Consider the following 24,891-nt stretch of genomic DNA (forward strand, 5'->3'; position numbering starts at 1 on the left):
GTATTGGGAATTGTAAGAACAAAATGAGTTTTTCTTGTCATAGCTCCAAAAATATGCCCAAGAAGAAACTTGGAGGAGCAAGAGTAACCTGAGAAAGTATAAAAAAATATGTCTTGGGACCAAAGCTGATCCCTAAGGCTATTCCGCATCATTGACCTAAGAAAACATTTAAATTGCTACTTTTCCCAATAAATAAAAGACGAAACCGCGATGGGGCGTCACAACTACCATTACCTAGCACATCTAAAAGGAGTACAATCTACAATGAGAAATTCTTAGTGGGAATAGAGGAATATTGGGAGTTCTATTGCCTATGCCATACGATCCCTGCAAGAGGAAACCCATGGCAAAATGCCTATATCAAAACAACAGTAGAGAAGGCGTTGTGCTCCTTATAAGGAGGAGGTGAGAAAAAAAGGTTTTGGAAAAGGATATCCTAAAAGTTTTAAAGTATTGGTGCAAAATAAGGGGTAATCTTATAATGTAGATCAACGGTGTTCAATCCCTTGGGAGAACAAAGATCAATGAGGGGGGAAGAGACTAGGTTCCCCTCAAGATTAGTCACTTAGCGAAGTTGAACCATTAATTCCTCCATCTAGGCGAAGGTTTCGCATGCCGATCAGTGCATGACGAGTGTACCAGCTAAGAGAAAAAGTGACTGTGATACCCCTAACTCGTATCCATCACCAGATTAGGGTTACGAGGCATTACCTAACAAAACATAGCTTAGCACAGTCATTTATTACATTTCATGCACAAAGTTATATCCACTTATTTACAAAATTTACCAAACTCAATTAGCCACAATTCTCCTATTCACATAAACCAAATTCGCATATTAGATTCTCATAGCCAACAAAAATCAATCATGCTTTACTAATCATTTCACATAATCGAACCTTACTTCAATGTTTAACTAGATCAATAAAACACAAAATTAAAACACATAGCTAATTTAAACAAACATGCTTTACTAATTAAATCACATTTTCAAATCATGCTTCGAAATTGAACCATTTCATTACCATTTGCCTAATCAAATTTTCAAACAAAACTATCATACATCAATAATACATTACATGTGCTTCATAAATCCAATGTTCGAACCTTATTACCATCAAATTCATGTCATTCGAATACTTGAAATATATTTAAGCATATATCATTACATTTCATATACCGAGCATATGCCAAAATTACATATACACAACCAATTCATTTCTCACCTATTTGGCTATCAAATTAGCCACAAAAGTCATACCAATATAACCATTAAATCTCACAAATTTTATATCATCTCATAACCAAATAATACTAATGACAAGACACTTTATAATCATCATTATGACCATATATATTTCACAAAACATGATCATCATTCACCATTAACTACGTACCAAAATAACCAATTCACAAGCAATGACATAATCACCTCATAACTTATAGGAACGTGTACCAAAAATCAAAAACACATCCATCAACTACCTTGTCATCACACAAACCGAATTGCTACCATCCATCACACAAAATATACCATAACATACTTCCCAAATTGATCTATTTACATGGTTGATTATACATCATCATTAACTTCACTTTCAAGCCATTTCGCATGGCTACTTATATACAATTTAAAACTATCCATAATAAAACTAGCGTATACATCATTTACAAGCCAACTCACGTGGCTAATATCATATCTCAAAACGTATCCTATTGATACTAGTCTATACATGACATATATCATATATACAAGCTTCAAAAGTACCAACTAAAATATCCGATAGTGTGATTGAGTCGCTGACGATTCCCAGATCCGAGCTACCTTGATTTCACTACAAGGCACACACAAAAAACACAAAGTAAGCTTTATAGCTTAGTAAGTTCGTATACAATTAAACTTAATCTATCAATTGGATATACGATACATTCAATAAGCATTTCATGATAATTTGCATATCAATACACAAACTTTCCATTTCATTTCATATGATCATTACTCATTTATATCTATATTCCATCAAACCTCATACACATAGTATCAACAACCACATAGGTTTTGTAAGTACCTGTACTAGCTTGTATTTATTTATCACATTCTCACCTTTTCGCTCAATATGTTAAACCATCCCGAAACCTTTCAATGCTTAACGATTCACACACTTAATGCTCTATGATTAGCCGAAGCTATAACGATGTCGCACACTTAGTGTCATCACATTAAATTGAATCTCTCTCGGTATCGCACACTTAGTGCCATTTATTCAACCGAAGCTATCTTAAATTCGCATACTTAGTGCCATATACTTTCGAATCATCATCGAATGGTATTATAGCCTCACATTCACATTTTAATGCATTCCAGAACATTATAAAAAAATTGATAAAATAGTGCGTATTACATACGAACTTACATCGGATGTAAAAATGACGAAACTAGTTGATTAGTCGAGTACTTTATTCTTGCCTCGATCTAAGTCCGGGTTTCTCTTTTCATGATCTATATTATAACAGATTCAACTCATTTAATCACATAATCTCTCAGTTTAGTCCACAACACACATTTGGGCATATTTACACTTTAGCCCCTAGACTTTCACATTTATCACAATTTAGTCCTTGTTACAAACAATCACAATTCATTCAATTTAATACAAATTCATGCTGGCCAAATATTACCCATTCTCATATCAGCCCATATTTTTCATCTATTTTAAAATTCAACCACTAAATTTTTAAATTTCACAATTTAATCTAAAATTGACATTTTTACCAAAATTCACTTTACAAAACTTGTACATCTAATAACAATGATTTATTTTCCATCATCAACTAATAAAATGTCATGCATTCAACAATGGCAACATTCAATTACTTTAACATTTTTGAAATCGAAGACACGGGCTAGCTAGTACTAGTTGCAACGATCACAAAAACATAAAAATCATCAAAAATCGAGTCAAAATCGACTTACAATTGAAACATGCATGAACCGAATGCTCAAAGCTCCCAAACTCATCTTTTTCTTTTCAATATTCGACTATGGAGAAAGATGATAGCATAAAAATGGTTTTTGTTTTATTTAATTAAACAATATTTAACACTTTACTAATTTGCCTTTAAAAAAAATTCATATTTACACAAATGCCAAACCAAATATCATCCACTAACTCACAATTGGGCTAATTATCGCATAAGGACCTTTACTTTAATATTCTATAGCTATTTGACACCTTTAGCTTATAGAACACAACTTTTACGCTTTACACAATTTAGTCATTTTTATCGAATTAAGCATTTAAATGGTAAAATTTATTTACGAAAATTTCACACCATCATATATTCATGCTATAAAAAATAAAATAATAATTTAAACTTTTAATTTGTGGTCCTGAAACCACTGTTTTGATTTGACCCAAAAACGGGCTGTTATAGTGACACCTTCACCTAGTCAAGGGATGCACAAGCTTTGCAGGAAGAAAAAGGAAGTTCAACATATCTCTTCCCAAATAGTCGAAGATAATGCAATACGACCATTTAAAAAATATCAAAACATGAACACACACTGTAACACCCCAAACTCGGCCTAGAAGTTAGGCCCAAATCTGGCGTGTCACATTACATTGAAGTGTTTTTCGCAAACCATGTTTTCATTGGAAACCCTTCTTGAAATTTCAAACTTCTTGCCATTTAAAACTTGTACAAAAGCTCAGTTCGCGTTTGTTTATTTTCAATCGAGGTTTATTAAAGAAAAGTTGCTACCTTCAAAACCTTATTGTTGCGGAAGCTTAATTTAAAACAAATGATTTACGAAAACGTGATATTTTAAAAATTGAGTTGCGGAAACGTAATGTTAGAAATAGTTATTGTTTTGGAAAATCGTGTTCTACTTCTAGCAGATATAATTCATAATCGCATCAAATCCCAAATTTAAAATCCAGAAATTATAAAGGCCTTATTACAACCCGAATCAAAATCAAAGTGCTTTAGTAAATGAGAAAAATAGAATAAAACATGTGCAGTTGTGTGGCCCTCTCCGAGTCCTTCGCAGCTCCGAATCGTCTAATGCTAAGGATTACCTGAAAGGTTAAAAACGGGGTGAGTTTACGAAAACTCAGTGTGTAATCCCCTTATTAAAGAAACAACCAGTATATACAAACATAATCAGTCTAGGCTCGAGCCCTTTAATAGTAACAGTATAGTGAGGACTTTATCCCAAAATAGTAACGGTAGCAATTAGGCCTTAGCCCCCATCAGACTCGGTTGAGCCTGAGCCCATATCAAATGGCACATATCACATACATCTGGGCCTAAGCCCATCTCAATATAAGAATCAATATATGCAATGCATAAATACCCATACCAACCCTACACTCCTATAGGGATTTAATCGACCCACCCATCCCTACACTCCTGATGTAGCACCGGTTGCTGCACTAACCAATATTGCAGCAGAGCTGCCAACCACATAATCGGCTAAAAGCCATCGGTGGGTCCACAATCGTCTCATGCGACCCGTGTGACCTTCACATATCAATCACTTTCTCCAATATAAGATCCCAACCCCATACAGCATGTCATGTCATAAATCATACGTATATGCAGTATGTCGTACTTAATAACAGTTATATATATTATAGAGCAAATCATTCATACACATGTTTCAACTCCTAGGGGTATATAGTCATTTTACCATTCGGAGGTATTTCGATCATTTTACCCTTCGAGGGTATTTCTGTCATTTTACCTTTCAGGAGTATTTCGGTCATTTAACAACCTTTCTGATGGTCTATAGTCGCCTCAAGCAACAAAAATAACCTAAATGGTCATAATGGTGTAAATGGGCCCAAGGCCCATATTTGACCCAAGTGGACCCACATGCTCGTGTGGCTCATTTAGCCCAAATTCAGTTACGACTATACGAACTACATAGCCCCATCTAGTATTTGTCACTTAACGTGGATTTTATTCGTGTGGGGCCCCCGAGCCCATTAGGCCCACACGACCCATTTCAACCCAGCGAGGCACATAAAGGCCCAAGAGCACGAGATCGTTCGTGGTGGCCTCTACGATCTAACGCCATGTTTTGTGGGCTCGATTTACCATATGAGCATTCGTAGGCTGATGTGGCCTCAATCGTCGTATTTCCTGCTTTTCGACTTTTACCGATTCATAGAAGAGACAGTGTGATTACACACACTCTTTCGACTTTGCGACAGTAATGATTTACGGTGCACAGATACACACCTGATTACGTGGAGTACTAAAAATCCACGAGCGCCGGAACCTTGACTAGATCGGTCGACTGTGATTTGCTTACTTGATCCAGAGCTCGGTGCAGCCACCTTTCCACATCCTGGTGGAAAATCTCGAAGAGTTGACACCTGACACCGCTTAAACTTGGGAGTAGAGGCTACGTGCTCAAATTCAGCCGGTACCTTTGCTATCACTTTACTACTAGCACCCTCTTCACCCATCAGAAGTTCTAGAACCCAAAAGAACATACACATAGGAGATAAGAGAAGAATCGGTAATAAGGGATCGAACCATTTGGCTTAAACAGTAAAAGAGAGAACTAAAAGGAACCGAGAGACTTATTGATTAACAAAGATTACTTGCCAAATCAAAAACAGGAATGGAGAGAGTACGAAATGTAGGAACAGAGAATGCCTTCAACCAAGACTAAACCGTCAGGGGTTCGAGAATGGAACAAAAAATAGATTTAACTAGAAGTGAAGAGTATAATCACTTACCAAGCAATAAGGCATTCGACCAAGGTATTAAAAAGGAAGATGGTGATAGAGCAATTGAAAAGAATGAATAAAGAAGGGAAGAAGGATGAATTCAGTCACAATGGCTAAAGGATGGAAAGAGGAAGAGAGTGCATAAGCAACCAAAGAGGAGAAGGAAAGAATCAGTTCACAAAAGCCAGTGAGAAAAGGGAGATAGGAAGAGCAATAAGTAAACCAAAATAGAAAAGCCAAAACCCGAAAGGATGAAAAAGAGAAGAAAGATAATTTTGGCTCCCAAAGAAAAGTGACCAAAACGTGATCAATAGGCATAACCAAGACCAATTTCCCGAAAAACCAATCCCCTAGCTGAACGCAAAAAAAAAAACAAAAAGTGTCTTCACTTACTTATTCGGCACCTAAAAGCCTATGATCGAATTTGCATAGTGGGGAATCCCCTTTCTCAGCCAACTACTATCACTCTCCCCAACCTCCCATAATCCACCCCGACAATCTCTCAACCTACCAATTTGCATCACTTTCAAAGCCCTCCAACACCAACCTTCATCCATATCCCTTGAATCTCTCCCCCAAGACCAATTCAAACTTCACCTTGCAGAGTTTCAATCTAACTCCACTTCTCAAGCTACAGGGTAATAAAATAAATACCCTTTTCTTGCCAAGAGATTCAAACCTAAGCTCTCGCATCAGCCAATTTACGCCACTTGCATCATTGCCACAAGCTCTTTTTGTCACATTTTATCTCCAATTAAATAAAAGCTCTAAAGGCCAAAGTCCAGGTTCCTTTAAAAGAAAAACCAAAATAAATTGCAAGAACCAAGACTTGAACCCAGGCTCCCTTGCAACCTTAATGATGCCACAACCACTAGACCACATGCTTCCTTATGTCATTTTTTTAACACAATAATTTAAAAGGCCTACATCCAAGTATTCAAGGTTTTATCCACTTAAAACCAAAATTTTTGCTAAAGCTCAGGTTTGAACCTAGGACTTTTCCAACTCCTCTCAGAACCCTTAACCACTAAAGCAGACATAATTTTTTACACAGTTTTCTAACCATTTCCTTGCTTAAGGCCCAAATTTCGGGGTGTTACACAAAAAAAAGTAATAACACAACAAAGTTTCGAACTGATTTCATTACAAATGAAAGTCAAATCAATAGCACTATGAAACCCCAAACCAATCTTATTATGAATAAAATAAAAAAAGGAAATTAGATTAATGCTAATAAATACTTAAAAATTGCATGTATAAATAACAATAATAAATACATCATTAACCATCTTTAGAAGAAATATTGTTAAGGATAAAGAAAGTTTTGTCAACAATGTTTTTCTCGTTTGCAACAACTTGCACATTGATCTATTGTAATTTGATATGGCAAATTAGGCTTTCCTGGTATGCTGAAAGAGCTTATTCTCAAGCAAAGTAGTGTCTTTTCTGTAGTTTTTCTTAATTTTTAGATTTTAAGTTAATAAGTGTACACACTTTTTTTTTACTCATTTTGAGACCCAAATTGGCCAATAGTGTCATTGGGGGACCTAACATATGGTTGAGTGATGTAGGGATGTGTTGGAGGTTGAAAATGAGCGAGAACGACACCAAATGAGACGATATGGCGATATTCAAACATTGGAATCGAGATACCTCCAAAAGACTCAAGATTGGAGACCATCTTTCAATGGTATCGTGATAGCCACTTTGGATATCACTATATCCACCCTCTAAGAAGACCCCCCAAGTTTGAAACTTTTCAAGGTATCGCGATATCGATATCATGAGTGGAAAATGTTGGACAAAAAGGGTAGTATTTATCCACCCGAAACACCAATCATTGAAAGCCAATTCAAGGGTATTTTGAGCACACAAAATTGGGTTAGAATAGCTGCTATATTAGCCAAAATTTGGCTAAGAGAGAGAGGAGGCTACATTACCTTAGTTTAGACTTCGTTTTCTTTAAGTTTTTCCTTAGCTTTTCTTCATCTTTTTCCTTTTTCAGGGTTTCTTATTTTCATTTCCTTAGCTATAGGTTTTATATTTCCAAGCAACTTTCTTCTTGTTTTAGTTGATCTAGTGCTAGTTAAGTTAGTTATCACTGTAGCTTAGGTTTATTTGTACCTTTAGTCCTAATACCTTTGTTGTAAGACATTTTTAATGTAACAATCCGAAAGACAGTGGTGTCGGGAACGGTGGTTTCGGAACTCTATTTCTGATATTTGAGCTCATAAATATTAATTATTTAATATTTACAAGGTTATTATAAAGTTTAATTAAGGTACAAGTGTATCGACCCTAAAGTCAGTGGTTTTGGAAAATGAGGTATTGAGACCTCGTTTCAATAAACCGAGTCGATAAATATTTTTATTATATTATTTAAGTGAATTGAGTTTTGGTCCAGAAATTTTAGTGATTGGATGGTTAATTAGGACACAAAGACCAAATCGTAAAAGTAGTAAAAGTTTGATCTCTATTAAATTTTAATAGCTAAATGAGTCAAATGGTATTAGTGAATGGATTAAAATGGTAATTAGACCATAATAAGTTAGGTTGGACTGGTAGTGCATGAAGTTGGTTTGGTTTTATTAAATTTTTTTATTAAAATTAATGAATTATAAAATAAAACTTAAAGAAAACATAAGTGGATGGAAAGAGAATTTTTATTGTCATCTTCCTCCACCGAATGTTCACCATTGAAGAAAGGATAAAAGCTTCAACATTCTTCCAAGAATCGACCATTGCATGTAGTACAATCAAGGTCTATTTTTCGTAATTTTTATGTTTTTGAGATCGTTGTAGTTTAATCTAACTAACCCAAGTATTAGATCGAAAAATTGTTAAAGTTTTAATAGTTTTCCATTGATGATTTTTTAAGCTTTTAGTGTTAAATTGTTAGATTTAGTGCTTAGATATGAATAGGGACTAAATTGTAAAATAAAAATTGTTAGTTTTGAGTACAGGGATTAAAGTGTAATTATTTCAAAATTAGCATGAAATTTCTATAAATATATGTTGTAGAGGGCTGTGGAAGGATGAAATTAAAAACATATTTAAAAATGAAGCTTAAATTTGAAAGTTATAACTATTTCGGTTTTAAGAACTAAATTGAATAAAATGTAAAACTTTAGGGGCACTTGAATAATGAAACTGAGCTAATATATGTTTATAATTGGATGAAATAAGGGGGTTTAAATTCATAAATTAAATTGAATAATTTTATATATCGAGAATTGGACCAAATTAGAATTAATCGAGGAAAAAGGTAAATTTACTGATTAGTCCTTAGAGAATTAACCGTTTTCTATTTTTTCCTGGTAAGTTCACACAGTATGATTATACTTAAATTGTTTTTTTATTTGATATGTGAATTTGTATTTGCTCAATAGTAGTTTGATAAAATGACATAGAGAAATGATAAAATGACGGATACAATTTAATATGGTGAATTGGAATTTGAGATAAAAATGAATTGATAGTTGATCGTAACAGATCGAATCGTAATGGTATGAAATTGATTGATTGTCTATGGAGGACTGAATTGAATTGATTTGAGATTATTGTATATTGATGTAAATGCAAAAATTGATTTTGTATTGAGAAGAATTGTATTGATATATTGATATGTTTTAATAATTGGTTTTTTCCTTGTAATAGAAATTGAGATATGGTTACCCTATTAACTGTTCGGGTAGGGTCGGATATAATTGGTATGCCATAAGATAGAAAGAGTTGAAGGTTAGTTTGACTACAAGTCGATGAGGCATTAGGTGCCAAATTACTTTGTTTATACTGATGAGCATTGGGCACAACTTATTACTTTGGATTCGTCCAATGAGGCACTGGGTGCCAAAATGGCGTGTTGGTTGGATCCGTGTATCCATTCAAGTTCCAGTTAGGTTAATAGGGATATGAATGTGATATTTGATAAATAATATATATGATTGGATTTATGAAGTGATTTGGTAATATAAATACGATTTATGATATATATAAATATTATTAACATGCAAAACATAATGCAAATTGGATTTAAGATCCGAAGGGCAGTTATGAATTTATGACAAATCAAATGATTCAATTTGGAGCTTGGTTTGTAATGTGATGTGATGAAATGTGAAAATATTGAATAAATGTGCAATGCATTAGTAATGAGATGATGATATGTTATGTTCGTTAGCTTGGTTGATTGAAGTAATATACATATGATTCATATAATGCATAATTGAGTAAATGTTCATACTTATAAGTGATAATTGATATAAACTAAATTGCCTACGAATTAAATGTTGATGGATTATGAAAATGACATTGAAATGTTGATTATAGGTAAATTGGAATGTTATATACTTGGATTACTATATATATTGGTTATATAATGAACTCACCTTGTTGATTTATGATTGCCATGTTTAGGAAAAAAAATTTCCAGTGGAATAGCTTGTTGTGTTTAATCATAAAATGAGGTAAGATATTGTTTAAGTACCAGTGAACTTACTAAGCATTTGTAATGCTTATTCCCTTGTTTATTTGTAAATTGATAACTTGCGGAATGTGTTAGGCGAATTGTCGAGAAGCTCACACTATTGTCACAGGACTAGAACTTTAGTCTCGCAATCCAAACGGCCTTAGGCAAATTCTTCGCTTCAAAAATGCCTAAGTCAACCTAACTCTCAATAATTGAGGATTCAACTAAAAATCCTCTAAGGCACCAACGCAAAACGGAAGTAACTCAAAGTTGACAGAAGATGAACAAACTTGAAATATAAGAACAAAGCCACAGAAAAGCTAAGAACACAAGAGAGAATGTCTGAGTGAATGCTCTCAAGAATTCTATTACTCAAAACTAAAGTGATTTACAATAAGGGGAGAGACCTCTATTTATAATTGAGCCTCCCCAAATTCAATAGTAAAATTAAAGTACATCAATGACTAATATTAAAAGCTATTTATAAAATCAAATCTCTAAGATTATAGAATCATATCTTCTAAGGTTACAAGTTATCTTTAAGATTGTATATCTTCGAATTTTACGTTCCATAATTGCCATGCTTTGTAGATGAACCTTCAATCTCTCCAAGCAATGGGCCAGTTTGGATGGGCCAAATGACCTCCCTTGAACTTGATGGATCACACAAATGTGCCATGGTTGTGGGCTCCTATGTGCAACCAATGACATTCTCCCCCACCTGTTCTAGCGATGCCCTCATCACGTCCTCTGAATTGAACTAGTCTATCTTGTCTTGGAACTACCATAAGACCTCGGTAGGTTCCCAACTTACTTCACTATCGGGAAATCCCTTTCATTCTACTAAGTACTCATGCCTTAGCCAATAGTACTTTCGTCTGATCACGCGGTTTACCATGATGCAATCTACTTTTCGATCATAGGAGACCTTTATCCCTATTGGCGCTTGTTCAGTATTTCCTCGATTTGGATCTTCTTGATTCTCTTGGAATGGCTTAAGCATGCTCACATGAAACACTAGGTGGACCTTGAGTTTTTTTGGTAGCTTAAGCTTCCAGGCCACTTTGACTACTCTCTTCAAAACTCGAAAGGGTCCCTTATACCATTGGACAAGCCCCTTGTGCAAGCCATTATGTCACAAAATCAAGTATAGTTTAGCATGGACTGAATCACCAACCTGAAATTGCATGTTCCTTTGACCCTTGTGTAGACAACCTCTGGCTAAATCATTATGCTCATGCCACTCCTTTGCAAATCTATAAGCTACTGGATTTGGTCCTCTATAACGGGTCACAACAACAATGGGTGTGAATGGCTGTTGGCCCATCATTATCTCGAACGGGCCTTGATTTGTGGCCCCACTTCACTACAAATTGTAAGAAAATTAGGCCACATCCAACAAATTTGGCCAGTCTTTTTGGGTGGCACATAGATAGTGCGAAAGTATGTCTCCGATAATGCATTAACTCGTTCGGTTTGCCCATCAGTTTGTGAATGCATTCTAGTGGAAAATTCCAAGTTTGAGCCCATTATCTTGAACAAATTTATCTAAAATCGGCCTGTGAGCCGCCTATCTTGATCACTAGTGATAGACTATGGCACTCCCCAATATTTCACCACATGTCTAAGAAACAAAAGTGCTACCTCCTCAGCAGGGCACTCATTGGTTGCTGGAATAAAGGTTCCATACCTTGAAAACCTGTCCACCACAACAAAAATGCTTTCAAACCCATTAGACTTAGGCAAACCAACAACGAAATCTGTGGATACACTCTCCCATGGTCGTCCCGAAATGGGAAATGGTTGTAGCAATCCAGTCGGAGTCTTTAGCTCTACCTTGTCTTGTTGGCACACTAGAGAAGTTCTCACACAGGCCTCCACGTCATCCTCCATGTGAGTCTAATAGTAATGACCTCCAAAAGGGAAAAGTTTGGTGCATTCTTAGATGGATAGCCTATCCCGAGGCATGACACTCATTCATGACTTCCTTGCGCAATTTCTAGTATTAAGGCACCTAAAGGCAGTGCCCATGAGTGGAGCAACTTTCATCAAAGCCAAAATCTCCTTGTTTTCCCCTCATTAGCAAGATCGATCACATTTTTTACTGTGGGATCATGGGAAAATCTCTCTCGAATGTGCTCCAATAGAGAGCTATCAGGTTGGCTGATTGCCACAAAATCCATCTTTCGAATGACTGCACTAGCCACAATGTTGGCACTCCTCAACTTATACTCTATCGTGAAATAAAATTCTGTTAGGAAAACTTATCAACGAGCCTGTTTGGGAGACAACTTTTTTTGGGTTAAAAAATAACTGTTTACAATATTATCGGTAAAGAACATGAACTTGAAACCTAGTAAATAATGCCTCAATGTGCACAAGAAATGCACCACAACGATCATGTTACTTTCTTGGACTATATATCGTCGCTTTGTCTCATTAAGCTTTTGACTCTTAAAAGAAATTGGATGCCTATATTGCATCATTACTCCCCCAACCGCATAATCTAATACATCCATGTGTACCTTGTACGACTTCGAAAAGCAAGTATGGTTTCCATCGCCATCATTTCTTTCACTCAATTAAAGGCTTTTTCACATTGAAGGTCCCAATCCCACACCTTACCCTTCTTCGACAAGTCCATCAAGGGTGCGGTGATTTTAGAGTAGTCTTTGATGAATCATCGGTAACAGTTCACCAACCTAAGGAAAGACTGCAACTCTGTCACCTTGGTTGGTGCTTCGCAATGAAAAAAGGCTCAAATCTTACTTTCATCCATTCGGATCTTGCCACCTCCTAAAATGTGGCCTAGAAATGACAGCTCATGTTAGGCAAATGAGCACTTCTACTCTTTGACATACAACTCATTTTCCTACAATGTTTGGAATACCTCCCTCAAATGTTCCACATGCTTCTTGAGCAACTTACTGTACACCATAATATCATCAAGGTAAACAACCACAAAACGATCTAGGAAAGGTTTAAGTAACTTTGCTGATATTGTTTTGTTGTGGCATTTTAATTGGCAACATGATCTGATTCTGCTGTAATAGTTTTCTGTTTAGCCTTTTCAGTTGCAGTGTGAGGTTCAGATTGTTCTGAATTCTTTCCATGGTTGAGACATGATTTGTCCTCTCCTGTAGTTTCTTTTTTAACAATTTCATCCAATTGAGTCCCACTTCTGAAAGTGATTGCCTTGTAATGCTTTTCCCTTGTGATCTCGAATTCTCAGTATCCCTTGTAATTTCCCATGATGCCATTTTTTTCGATGGCAAAACATTAAACCATGTTCTTGCACGATCTCTCAATAAGTATGGAAACAATTTAAGCCACACTACACCAAAATAGGCTTTTAGCAGCGGTTTTAGTGGCGTTTGGATAAAAAAACGCCGCTAAAGATCGAGCATTAGCGACGCTTTCTGGAAAACACCGCTAACAATAAGCATTAGTGATGTTTTTTAAAAAGCGCTGCAAAAAACCTAAGCCCAACGATGCTGTTTTCTAAGCTTTCAGGGATTTAGCGGCGTTTTTGAGAAAGCGTCGCAAAAAACTTAAGCCCAACAATGCCGTTTTGTGAGCTTTCGGGGATTTAGTGGCATTTTTAAGAAAGCGTCGCTAATGCTCAGGGCTTTAGCGGCATTTTTGAGAAAGCGCCGCAAAAAACCTAAACCAAAATAATGCCGTTTTGTGAGCTTTCGGGGATTTTGCGGCGTTTTTAAGGAAGCGCCGCAAAAAACTTAAGCCAAAACGACGCCGTTTTGTGAGCTTTCGGAGATTTAGCGGCGTTTTATTAAAAACGCCGCTAATGCTCAAGGCTTTAGCGGCTTTTTTGAGAAAGCGCTGCAAAAAACCTAAGCAAAAAAGATGCCGTTTTGTGAGCTTTCAGGGATTTAGCGGCGTTGTTGAGAAAGCGCCACAAAAAACCTAAGCCAAAAAGACGCTGTTTTGTGAGCCTTCGGGGATTTAGCGGCGTTTTTAAGTAAGCGCCGCTAATGCTCAAGGATTTAGCGGCGTTTTTGAGAAAACGCCGCAAAAAACCTAAGCCAAAACAACGATGTTTTGTGAGCTTTCGGGGATTTAGCGGCGTTTTTATGGAAGCGCCGCTAATACGCTGCAAAAAACCTAAGCCAAAACGATGCCATTTTGTGAGCTTTCGGGGTTTTAGCGGCGTTTTTAAGAAAGCGCCGCTAATGCTCAGGGCTTTAGCGGCGTTTTTGAGAAAGCGCCGCAAAAAACCTAAGCGCTTTCGGGGATTTAGCGGCATTTTTAGGAAAGCGCCGCTAATGCTCAGGGATTTAAAATAATTTAAAATATTTCTTAAAAATGGAAAAATTAAAATACTATTAGTTAAAATAATTTTAAAGTTTTTTGGATACATTATTAATTTTTTAATTTATATATTAAATAATTTCTTATATAATCGTAAAAGAGATAGTATTAATTTTAAAATATTAAATTAATTATCACTATAGTTCAGGGTTTTTGGTTTAGGGTATATGGTTTAGAGTTTAAAGTTAAGGTGTTACCATTTTAATGTTTATAGATTATGGGTTTAGGGGTTATGGTTTATGGTTTAAAGGTTGGGGTTTAAGGTTTAGAGGTTATGTGCATGTCAAGGGTTTATGGTTTTAGGGTTTAGGTTTATGGTTTTGGGTTTAGATTAACTAGTGTTTTCTAATTTATATATTAAATAATTTCCTATATAATTGTAAAAGAGATAATATTAATTTGGTTCTTCAAAATCATGTGAAGATTTGGTTCTTCAAAATCGATATAAGCTATATCTAAGGATATCCCTATCTTATCCCATCCCGGTTCAGTATTTTTAGTGCTCGGTTCAATTTTTTTATCCAGTTCAGTTTTTTTCATGTTTTGCCTTACCCTCGCCGTGATCAAATAATTATATATGGATTTAGGGTTTATGGTTTAAGGGTTGAGATTTAAGGTTTAGGGGTTAGTAGTTAAGGGTTAGGGGTTAAGAGTTAAGGATTTAGGGATTTAAGGGTCGGGTTAGGGTTTAGATTAATTAGTTTTTTAATTTTTATATTAAATATGTTTTTATATAATTGTAAAAGAGATAATAATAATTTTAATATATTAAAATTATGAGTATAGTTTATATTATTTAAGAGATATATAACATATAGACTTTACGTATATTGAATGACTAATTTAGGGTTTAAGGTTTATTTGAGATTTGTTAAATGATACAATATTTTTATACAATTAATTAATGCTTTTATATTTAAAAATATTTAATCTAAACCATTTGATATATTTGATATGGATATATAGGTAATTATTTAATTTGGATAGGACCAAATTATAAGAAAAAAATATAAAAATAAAAATGAAATAAAAATGATATGGATGTATAGGTAATTATTTAATTTAGATAATTCTAACTTAATAATTAATTACAACCATTTTATCATTTATTTTATTATTAAAATGTCATCTTGTTCAAAATAAAATAATTTTTACGACATTTTTATAAAAAACGCCGCAAAAGATAAACAATAACAGCGTTTTTTATAAAAACGCCATAAAAATATAATTTCACTTTTAGAAATGGCGCTGTTTTATCCCAAAATTCCCCAACCCCTAAATTTCCCCCCCTAAATTCTCTCTGCCACCACCGTTTCATCATCATCTTCCCCTCTCTCCCTCTTTTTGCATACCTTTCAGAAGGACTCATACCTTCAAAACACAGTGAGGGACAATCTCAAAAGAAAATGGAAGATTTGATAACAAATTTGAGTAAAAGCCTCGGCTCATTCTGCAATCACCTCAAAGCAGCTGCGACGCTCTTAAGCAATCCATCGACCGCCGCCCCATCCCTCTTGGTTACCCACTTACCCCGTCTTTTTTTTTCTGAAGTACTTTTTCCCCCTTCTATTAACGAAATTGTTCTTTTTTTATTTTGATAATACTTTTCGAGACTCAGATTCGGCTTCATCGACATTCGTCCAATGCCTAAACCGCCGCGTTTCAACCGCCACTGCCGACCTCAACCTTCTCGAATCCATGTCCCTCGACACCGTTTCCTTCGAGGAACTCTTAGGTCACTGTTATCAAATCTTCAACAATAACCAAACGCATCTTCTCCATCTCAAAAATCACCTCAAGCCTCTGGGTTATCTCCCCTGTACGAACATTTTTGTTTACTTTCCTTTAAGAAAATAATGTGGAACTTTTTAACTTTTTTATTTTAATTAGAAGTTGAAATTGAAAATGACGAAGAGGAAGAAGAGGTTTTGGATTCAAATGACAGATGTTTCTCCGTCACAAATTCAGCAATTAAGAGCTTGGATGAGGATCCTTTACTGTATCCTTGAATTATTACGTGTTATCTAAAACTATTATTATTAACTGCACACTGGTTAGCAAAATCTTTATTATTAAGAACTAATGAAAATGGAATCAATGTTTTCCCTTGATGTTATTTGTTGTAGTCTTGATGAATCAATGAGTCTAAAGAATTTCGGGCTCTCTGATGTTTGTCTTGCCACTTTAGCATCTCAAGGTTTGCAAAATTTACTTACTTTTCTCTTTCCTAGTTTTCCCCTTTCATTGCAGTGTTTGTACCATTACTTTTTATTATGTCTATGGAAGATGAACTGATTTTTCACACTCTTTTTACCATCGGCTGAAGTAGAGAATCTTTCTTTTTCACAGTTGTTGAATACTTTTTTGCATTTTTTTCTTGTTAGTGAATTGTCTAGGAATTAGAAAAATTCAAAATGACAATTTTAATCCATGCTAATTCTCTCATAACCTATCTGCATCTATCTATGTGCTGCAGTGCATATTATGTTCTTTCATGTTACATCACTGTGTTGTACCATAGGTTATTGTTTAACATAGTTGAAAGGCCATGTGTGGATTTGCTGTTATGATTTTTTGACCCTGTTCTGGTTAGCTGTTATGATAATGTCAATTACCATTTAATTAAATTCCTTTTCCATTTGTGCATTTTAACTTTTTGACCATATGATTGTAGATTCGCATGGATTGAATTTTAGCCATTTATTTACTTATCTTTATTTTCTTATATTTGATAGAATGATTTCAGTTGCTTAGTGTTCTTTTTTCTCCTTTCAGCCAGTGTTTACATTAAGATGAAAAAGCCCAATGCTGCTATTCGAGATGCAATGCTACTTTGGAGGTTTGTGTGTATATGTATATATATATGTTTAGCTTAGTATTGATCTGGTTTGTGTGTATATGCCAGTACTACTATGGCCAGTGACTTTAATTTCTTTGATCACGAGTTACAGCATATGTCCACACCCCAGACTGTTTGATAGATTGTCGTAAAAATTCTGATTAAAAATCTAAAACATATGATTCTTAATCTTTGTTGTCACAGAGCAGCTACAGGGAGTACCTAAAACTGAAAGCTAGATATGAGGAACTGCAATGAACTCAGAAGTGTTTAGTCTTACAACCATACCATAGCTTTGGACTTCCATATTAGTTTGATAGGCTATTAGTCCTTTTAGAAGTGTATACTCAACTTACTCCATGATTGTAATTACTAAAAGTATTTGAATAAGAGCAATTTTATGTGCAATCTGGTTTGGTCCTTGGATTCAACAAGAATCTTCGCGTTTATTAGACTTGGGTCTATTGAACTCAAAGAAGCTTGAGCATCAACTAGAGTCATCCTTCGCTCTACCAAGGTAACATGTAATGAAGCTTATATACTTCTAGGTTTTTTCTTGTTTGGAGGGTAAGTTTTGATTACTACTTACATATATATCTTTGATATGTTTGAGTTTATACAAGTGAGAATTCCATACAATTGTTCAGCATAGTATATTTTATTTTTTATCATTTGTTGCACATCTGTTATATTCTGAATTGTTCAACATTATTGTTTACTTTCCTTTAAGAAAATCATTTGCAGCTATTCCATTCTCTTTTAATAGTTTTTAATGATCTCTTCGTGCAGTGGCTGTGTTAAACTTCATGATTTCCTTCGGTTTATTTTTATGCATCAATTACATTCAAGCAGGTAAGCTGCAGTTTTACCTCTTTAGAATTTTCGTGCTTATGTTTATTTTTATCTTAATTTTAGCTTTACGTACAGTGTGTTGCTAACCGGCCATGACCATGGTAACATTGTCATTACTCATAATGCTGCTATTATGTTACCTTCGGTTGATCACTACTAGCTTGCATAAGCATCCAAATTCTCTCTGTTATGATAATTCACCTTAATTTTGGTCCAAAAGACAACTCAAGCAATTTTTTCATCCGTAGATGGCTCATTGTACTATTTTGTGTTCTTCCTGGCAGTCTTTATTCGGGGTAGCTCATGTTATGAAGAAACCACTACTCATGCAAGCTTGTGAATTAGCATTTGCCGAATATGATGTTACAAATGGAATGCAAGCCCCGTGGTTGGTGGAGATAGGTATCTGCAAGGCTTAGCACTTCTTCAAGTGGAGTGTTATTTAATGTTGCATTCCATGGTCGACTATCTTAGTCGGAACTTGCATTTGGTGTTATTGAAACAGTGTTTTGTAGCTACCTTGTGTACTAGCTTTTTTAACCATGATTGTTAATTATTACGTGTTTTGTAGCTTCTTTTATATTTGGCCGAATTAATATATATCAGATGAGCTTGTGAGGTAGATTTTTCATTTATTTAAACATAATATTTTAATTCTAAATTTAAATTCATTAATTTTTATATTTAGCTTTAAAGTTAAAATTTTAATAGAAAATTTAATTTAATTAATATTTTTTATCCTTAAAAGTATATAGTTTAAAGTTTAAATTTCAAAAATAAAATAAAATATAACATTTGTCATAGAAATAAATATTATTTAATTAAAATATTATTTTAAAAGTCATGTTTTTAGTGGCGTTTGTGAAAAAGCGTCACTAAAAGTCATTCTTTATAGCGGCGTTTTCGGTAGAAGCGTTGGTAAAGGTCATGACCTTTAGCGGCGTTTGTGGATGAAGCGTCGCTAAAGGCCACGATCTTTAGCTGCATTTGTGGGAGAGGCGCTACTAAAGGCCATGATGTTTAGCGGTGTTTGTGTAAAAGCGCCGCTAGAGGTCCTGATCTATAGCGACGTTTATGGAAAAAGCGCCGCTAAAGGTACTGATCTATAGCGGTGTTTGTGGGAGATGCGCCGCTAAAGGTCATGATCTATAGTGGCGTTTATTTCTAAAAACGCCGTAAACGTTTGCGGCGTTGACAATAGCGGCAGTTTTTCTGGCACTTTCAAAAGCGCCGCAAATACTTTTAGCGGCGCTTTTGGTGTAGTGCCACAAGGCATTTTCAGGAACACCCTGCTGTCTAAACAAGTCACAGACCTTAGAAAAAGTCTTAAATGTAGTCTTAGATCTTCAATGGGAAACCCCCCGAAGTGTCTAACTATTTGCAAAATTTGAAACATTATTGGTTTCATCTCAAAATGCTGAGCTTGTATGTGTGGTCTGACTATCCCCTAAATTCAGGTCATCCAAAACTGAAACTACATGCTCTCGAATTGTTCTGTCTCAGTCATCTATCACATGATGAATAAGAAGATTTACATCCCGACCATTTGGATTTAATGGATCATTCAGACAAGGATCATTCCCTTCCCTAGCCATATTACGTAATTATCTTCTCCTTCTTTGCAAAGTTCTCTCGATCTCTGGGTCAAAAGGATACTCTTCATTAATAGGAATGCCTCCACTCGTGCACTTATGGAAAGCTTATAAAAATTAAGTACAACTGAGTTAGATAAAACTAATGAAACAAAAGAAAATAACAAAACCAAATTTCATTAATTGTTAATCTCCGAAAACGGTGTCAAAAACTTGTCGCTTGTGAATAGGATGCGCGAATTGTGCAAGTATACATGTTAAAAAAGTAATAAAGTGATGAGTGAGATCATCTCCACAGGGATTAGATAGGTATAATTTGGTTGAGTTATTAGAGTTAGGCTTGATTAATGCTAAAACAAAATAACAGTGAGAATGTAGTGGCAAAATGAGAATATGATGATGTATAAAATGTGCAAAACAAAACAAGTAAATGAAACAAGAATGTCACGATAGAGCAACTATAGACAAAAAGATTAAGGAACTGCAATGTTGATTAAGACGACTCGGATTACTGATGCATCTACCTTCTCCAACTTTTAATGCCATAGTAAAGTCTTGAACATTCTATTGCTCGATAGGTTTCTACAGCAGTCTGTTACTTTCGAGAGCAAAACCTCGGGTTACCTCCCCTAGGGTATTATATGTCTACAGACTTGAGTTCGGCTACCACTAATATTTTCTACCTTTTTTTTTGTATGAGGAAAGGCTTTATGTCTAGAGGTTGCTGCGAATAAATAATTTATCATTCACTCATATTATCAAATGTCTATCCAGTTAACCTAACCCTATCGAAATTAAGTTATCTTTAATAACCTGCTGCACATTCGTCAATACACAGGCTGTATGAAGCACGCAATATCATTGAATAAAATTAAAGGGTCCAACCAAGTAATCCCGAGCCTAAGAGATTTAACATTAACAGAAATTAAAGGGTTCAACAAAGTAATCCCGAGCCTAAGAGATTTAGCTCATAGGCGGGTTTAATGCAGTAGCCAACATCATCTTTAACAAATAAGTACTAAAAGAAATGCAATAAGAATCAAAGGAGAAAATTCGAGATAATAGTTTTCGCCTAGCTAGCTCTCAAAACTGGTAGAGCAATGTCTTACAGCTGACAAAGATGATGCAGTCATTTTCTCCTTCTTCAGCTGCCTTCCTTCTTGATCCTTCCCTTCTTTTCTGTCAAAAGCTGCTCTCCTCTTTTTCTATCCAAAAATTGTCCTCTTTTCTAAGGTTTCCCCTTTGGCTTTTATAAGTTTGACTTTCTAAGGTAGGTCCATGAGTTCATAATCCTTTCTCTCTTTTTCAGGTGGATTTATCAGGTACAAGAACAGTTGGGGCTGAGAACAGTACTCCTTGAATGCTGACTAGGCATCTTCCAAGCATTGCCACAGCATTTGTGTTGGCAAACTATCCAAAATTTGTCACGGCAAACCTTTAATCCTTTACTCATTTCCCTACACTCTACACCTACCAATCAACCACCAAGCAAGTCCTCCCCACATTGCAACATATAATAACACTTAAGTACAATTCGAGCTCTTTTATGCAATGCTTTAAAAATACCAATGCAATATCCTAAAATGCAACTAAACTCACCTAAGTACAGACAATTAACTAAGCCTAAGGGCATGAAATATAACTCTTTTCAAGATTTACCGGCAACACATGCAGGAGCTCAGTCTAGAACAAATATTCAGACAGAAATCTCATGTATGAAACTTTTACTCGATCCATCGAAATCATTCTAGAAAATTCATTTCTATTTCTTATAAATCAAATTCTTACTACAGTGTCAACTAAATATATATAGATATAGTTAACATCATTTTAGATAGAATTATAACCAAAAACAATAGTAGAAACTTACGTGTCAATTGATTCAACTAATAGTGACTAATTTGTGATTTTTACCTTTTCCTTGTACATTCACAACTTGTTGAGATTCTTGATCTAAAATATAATATAATTTAATTAAAATCACTCAAAACTCATAAATAAGTAATTCATACACTAAAGTCCTTTTAATTACATTTACAATTTTACCCTTAAACTTTATGCTTTATATATTTAGTCCTTACCCCGAAAATATTAAATTAAGCACAATTAAGTTCAAAACAAGCTAGTCGAATATCCCATAAGCCTAGAATAACCCATATTCTCCTTAAATTCATAGTAACTCCATGTAAATTTACTAATTTAACAACTAGATCTTTAATCATCAAAGTCAGTATAAACTAAATATCAAAATAATCTTATTTAACCATCAAGCTTACAAAAGTATCATTAACCTTTAGAAACTCCAAAAACTCAACAACGACACATTTCAAAACATTTAACAGTTTTACGAATTAATCCCCGAGTTAGCTAGTTTAAGCTACAGTGGTCTCAAAAACATAAAAATCAATAAAAACAGAAGTCAAATACATACCATGCATAAGAAAACAAGCTTGGTCGAAAGCTCCCTATACTAACAATGGTGAATTTCGGTTTTGACAAAAACAAATGAAGGGGATGGTGCCTACTTAATCTTTTGTTTTGTTTTAATATTATTTAAATATTAATTTACGAATATATCCTTTTAAAAGTAACCTAATTTCCTGCTATAAAAATACCACTACTGTCCCCTATAATAAAAATAAGTGGAATGACCTCTTAAGGCCTCTTTTTCATGTTTTTCTACTCATTTGCTACAATTAAGCTTATACAACTAACTTAAAAAACTTTTCGACTTAGCCCTTTTTACTTAATTAACTATCTAAACGGTAAAATGGTTGGAAATAGATTGGCTTGTTGCTTAAGAAATGATAGTTGAATTTTCTTATTTTAGTAGTCATTTTAGGTGCACACGGCCTACGACACGAGCTGTCACACGATCGTGTGCCACACACGGCCACCTCATATAGTCGTGTGTTTTATTAATTTTTGGGTACATGTTAGTTCACACGGTCACAATGAGTTACACGGTCTGGCCACACAATCGTGTGACCCATGTTTTCAAAATTTTCCACATTTTTTGTCTTATTTCAAATTAGTCTCTATTTGTTCCTAAATTGATTTTAAGGTTATGTAGGCTCAATTTAGGACTTGTATTAGTATATATGCTATGAATAATTATTGGTTTTGAATATTTGATATTAAATTAATTTGATTATGATGTCATTTGTTTTGTTTTGTGCTGTAATACTCCGTAACTCTAATCTGGCAACAGAGATGGGTTAAGAGTGTTACACATTATTTCGCATGCTAAATAATTTGTAAAATTTGAAAACTAAGGAGTTTTAAGGATTTAACTTACCTCAAACATATGCTTATCTGGGAAATTTTCATTGATAGGAACAAGTGAGTGAGTTACCTCATTTTGTTCCAACCTCGACAGATGGCCAGCTACTTGATTTTCAACTCCCTTTCTATCTTGGATCTCAAGGTCAAATTCTTAGAGTAAAGTATCCATCGAATCAAGCTTGATTTTGCATCTTTCTTCGTGAGTAAATATTTGATGGTCATATGATTAGTAAAGACTGTAACTTTTATGCCTATAAGATAAGAACAAAACTTCTCAAAAGCAAAAAATTTTAGCAAAAAGGTTCTTTTTGAGTTACAGTATAGTTAACTTGGGCTCCTGTCAAAGTTCTACTTGCATAGTAGATCAGATAGAATACTTTGTTTCTTCTTTGCCTCATCACAGCTCCCACAGCAAAATCGCTAGTTAAACACATCAACTCAAAAGGAGAGTTTCAGTCTACTATAACGATTATTAGGGTTGAAATTAACCAAATTTTCAATTATTCAAAGGCTTCCAAGCATGCTTTGTTAAACTCAAAAGTTGTGTCTTTCTCTATTAAAGTACACAAAGGTTTGGAATTCTTTTTAAAATTTTTGATAAACCTTCGATAAAAACCAGCATGGCCCAAAAAACTTCTAACTTCTTTAACAGTGATTGGTGGTGGTAATTTCTCAATTACATCCACTTTTTCTTTATCGACTTCGATCCCTCTTCTAGAAATTTTGTGTCCTAAGAAAATCCCTTCCTTAACCATAAAATGACATTTCTCCCAGTTAAGGACAAGATTTGTCTCTTCACATCTCTTAAGTACCTTAGCCAAATTACTCAAACAAACATCATATGAATTACAAAAAATAGAAAAAATCATCCATGAATACCTTAACAAAATTTTCAACCATATAGCAAATATTGCCATCATGCATTGTTGAAAAGTTACAGGTGCATTACATAAACCGAAAGGCATTCACCTAAAAGCAAACGTACCATACGGGCAAGTAAATGTTGTTTTGTTTGGTCATCCGGGGCTACAACTCTTTATTTATATCCCAAATATTCGACTAAGAAAGAGTAATATTCATTACCTGCCAATCGGTCTAACAATTGGTCCATAAAAGGTAGCAAAAAATGATCATTCAGAGTTGCCTTTTTCAATTTTATATGGTTGATATAGATTTTCCAACTCGTGACCGTCCTCGTCGGGACTAACTCATTACGTTTATTCTTCAAAATTGTAATTCTGCCCTTCTTGGGTACACACTGTACCGGACTTATTAATGAACTATCTAAGATGGGGTAAATAATTCTCACATCTAATCATTTAATGACTTCCTTTTGGACTACCTCTTTCATAATAGGATTGAGTTTTCTTTGTCCAACAATTCTAGCTCTTCCTCCCTCCTTTAAGATAATCTTATGCATACAAAAGGATAGGCTTATTCCTCGGATATTACCTATGGTCTAACCGATCACCTTTTTAAATTTCTTTAAAACTTCGATCAGCTGCTCTTTTTGGTGTTCTGTTAGTCGTACCGAAATAATCACAGGCAATGTAGAGCAATTATGTAGATAAATGTATTTCAAATGAGAAAGGAAGTACCTTTAGTTCAAGTTTGGGTGGTTTCTCGATTGACAACTTTGGTTGTATGTGTGAATTCTCGAGCTTCTAACTCCAATGGTTCAAATCGTGCTAATTGAACATAGTCCTTCAAACTGGCTTCCATCAAAGTCATATTTTACCTGGTTCATCTTCCAATAGCTCATACCCTAAGGTGTTTTCCAAT

The 24,891-nt window shown here is 34.7% G+C and overlaps 1 long non-coding RNA gene across 1 annotated transcript; it reads left to right on the top strand.

Annotated features, from left to right (window-relative positions):
* Window positions 1-15,858: 15,858 nt before the first annotated feature.
* LOC107900232 (uncharacterized) lies at window positions 15,859-16,749 on the top strand. Its single transcript, XR_005914930.1, has 4 exons — window positions 15,859-16,058; window positions 16,160-16,360; window positions 16,432-16,540; window positions 16,668-16,749. It is a non-coding gene; the product is annotated as an uncharacterized lncRNA (long non-coding RNA).
* Window positions 16,750-24,891: the final 8,142 nt, after the last annotated feature.

The sequence above is a fragment of the Gossypium hirsutum genome, chromosome D06, assembly GCF_007990345.1.
Source record: "Gossypium hirsutum isolate 1008001.06 chromosome D06, Gossypium_hirsutum_v2.1, whole genome shotgun sequence".
Classification (NCBI taxonomy): domain Eukaryota; kingdom Viridiplantae; phylum Streptophyta; class Magnoliopsida; order Malvales; family Malvaceae; genus Gossypium; species Gossypium hirsutum.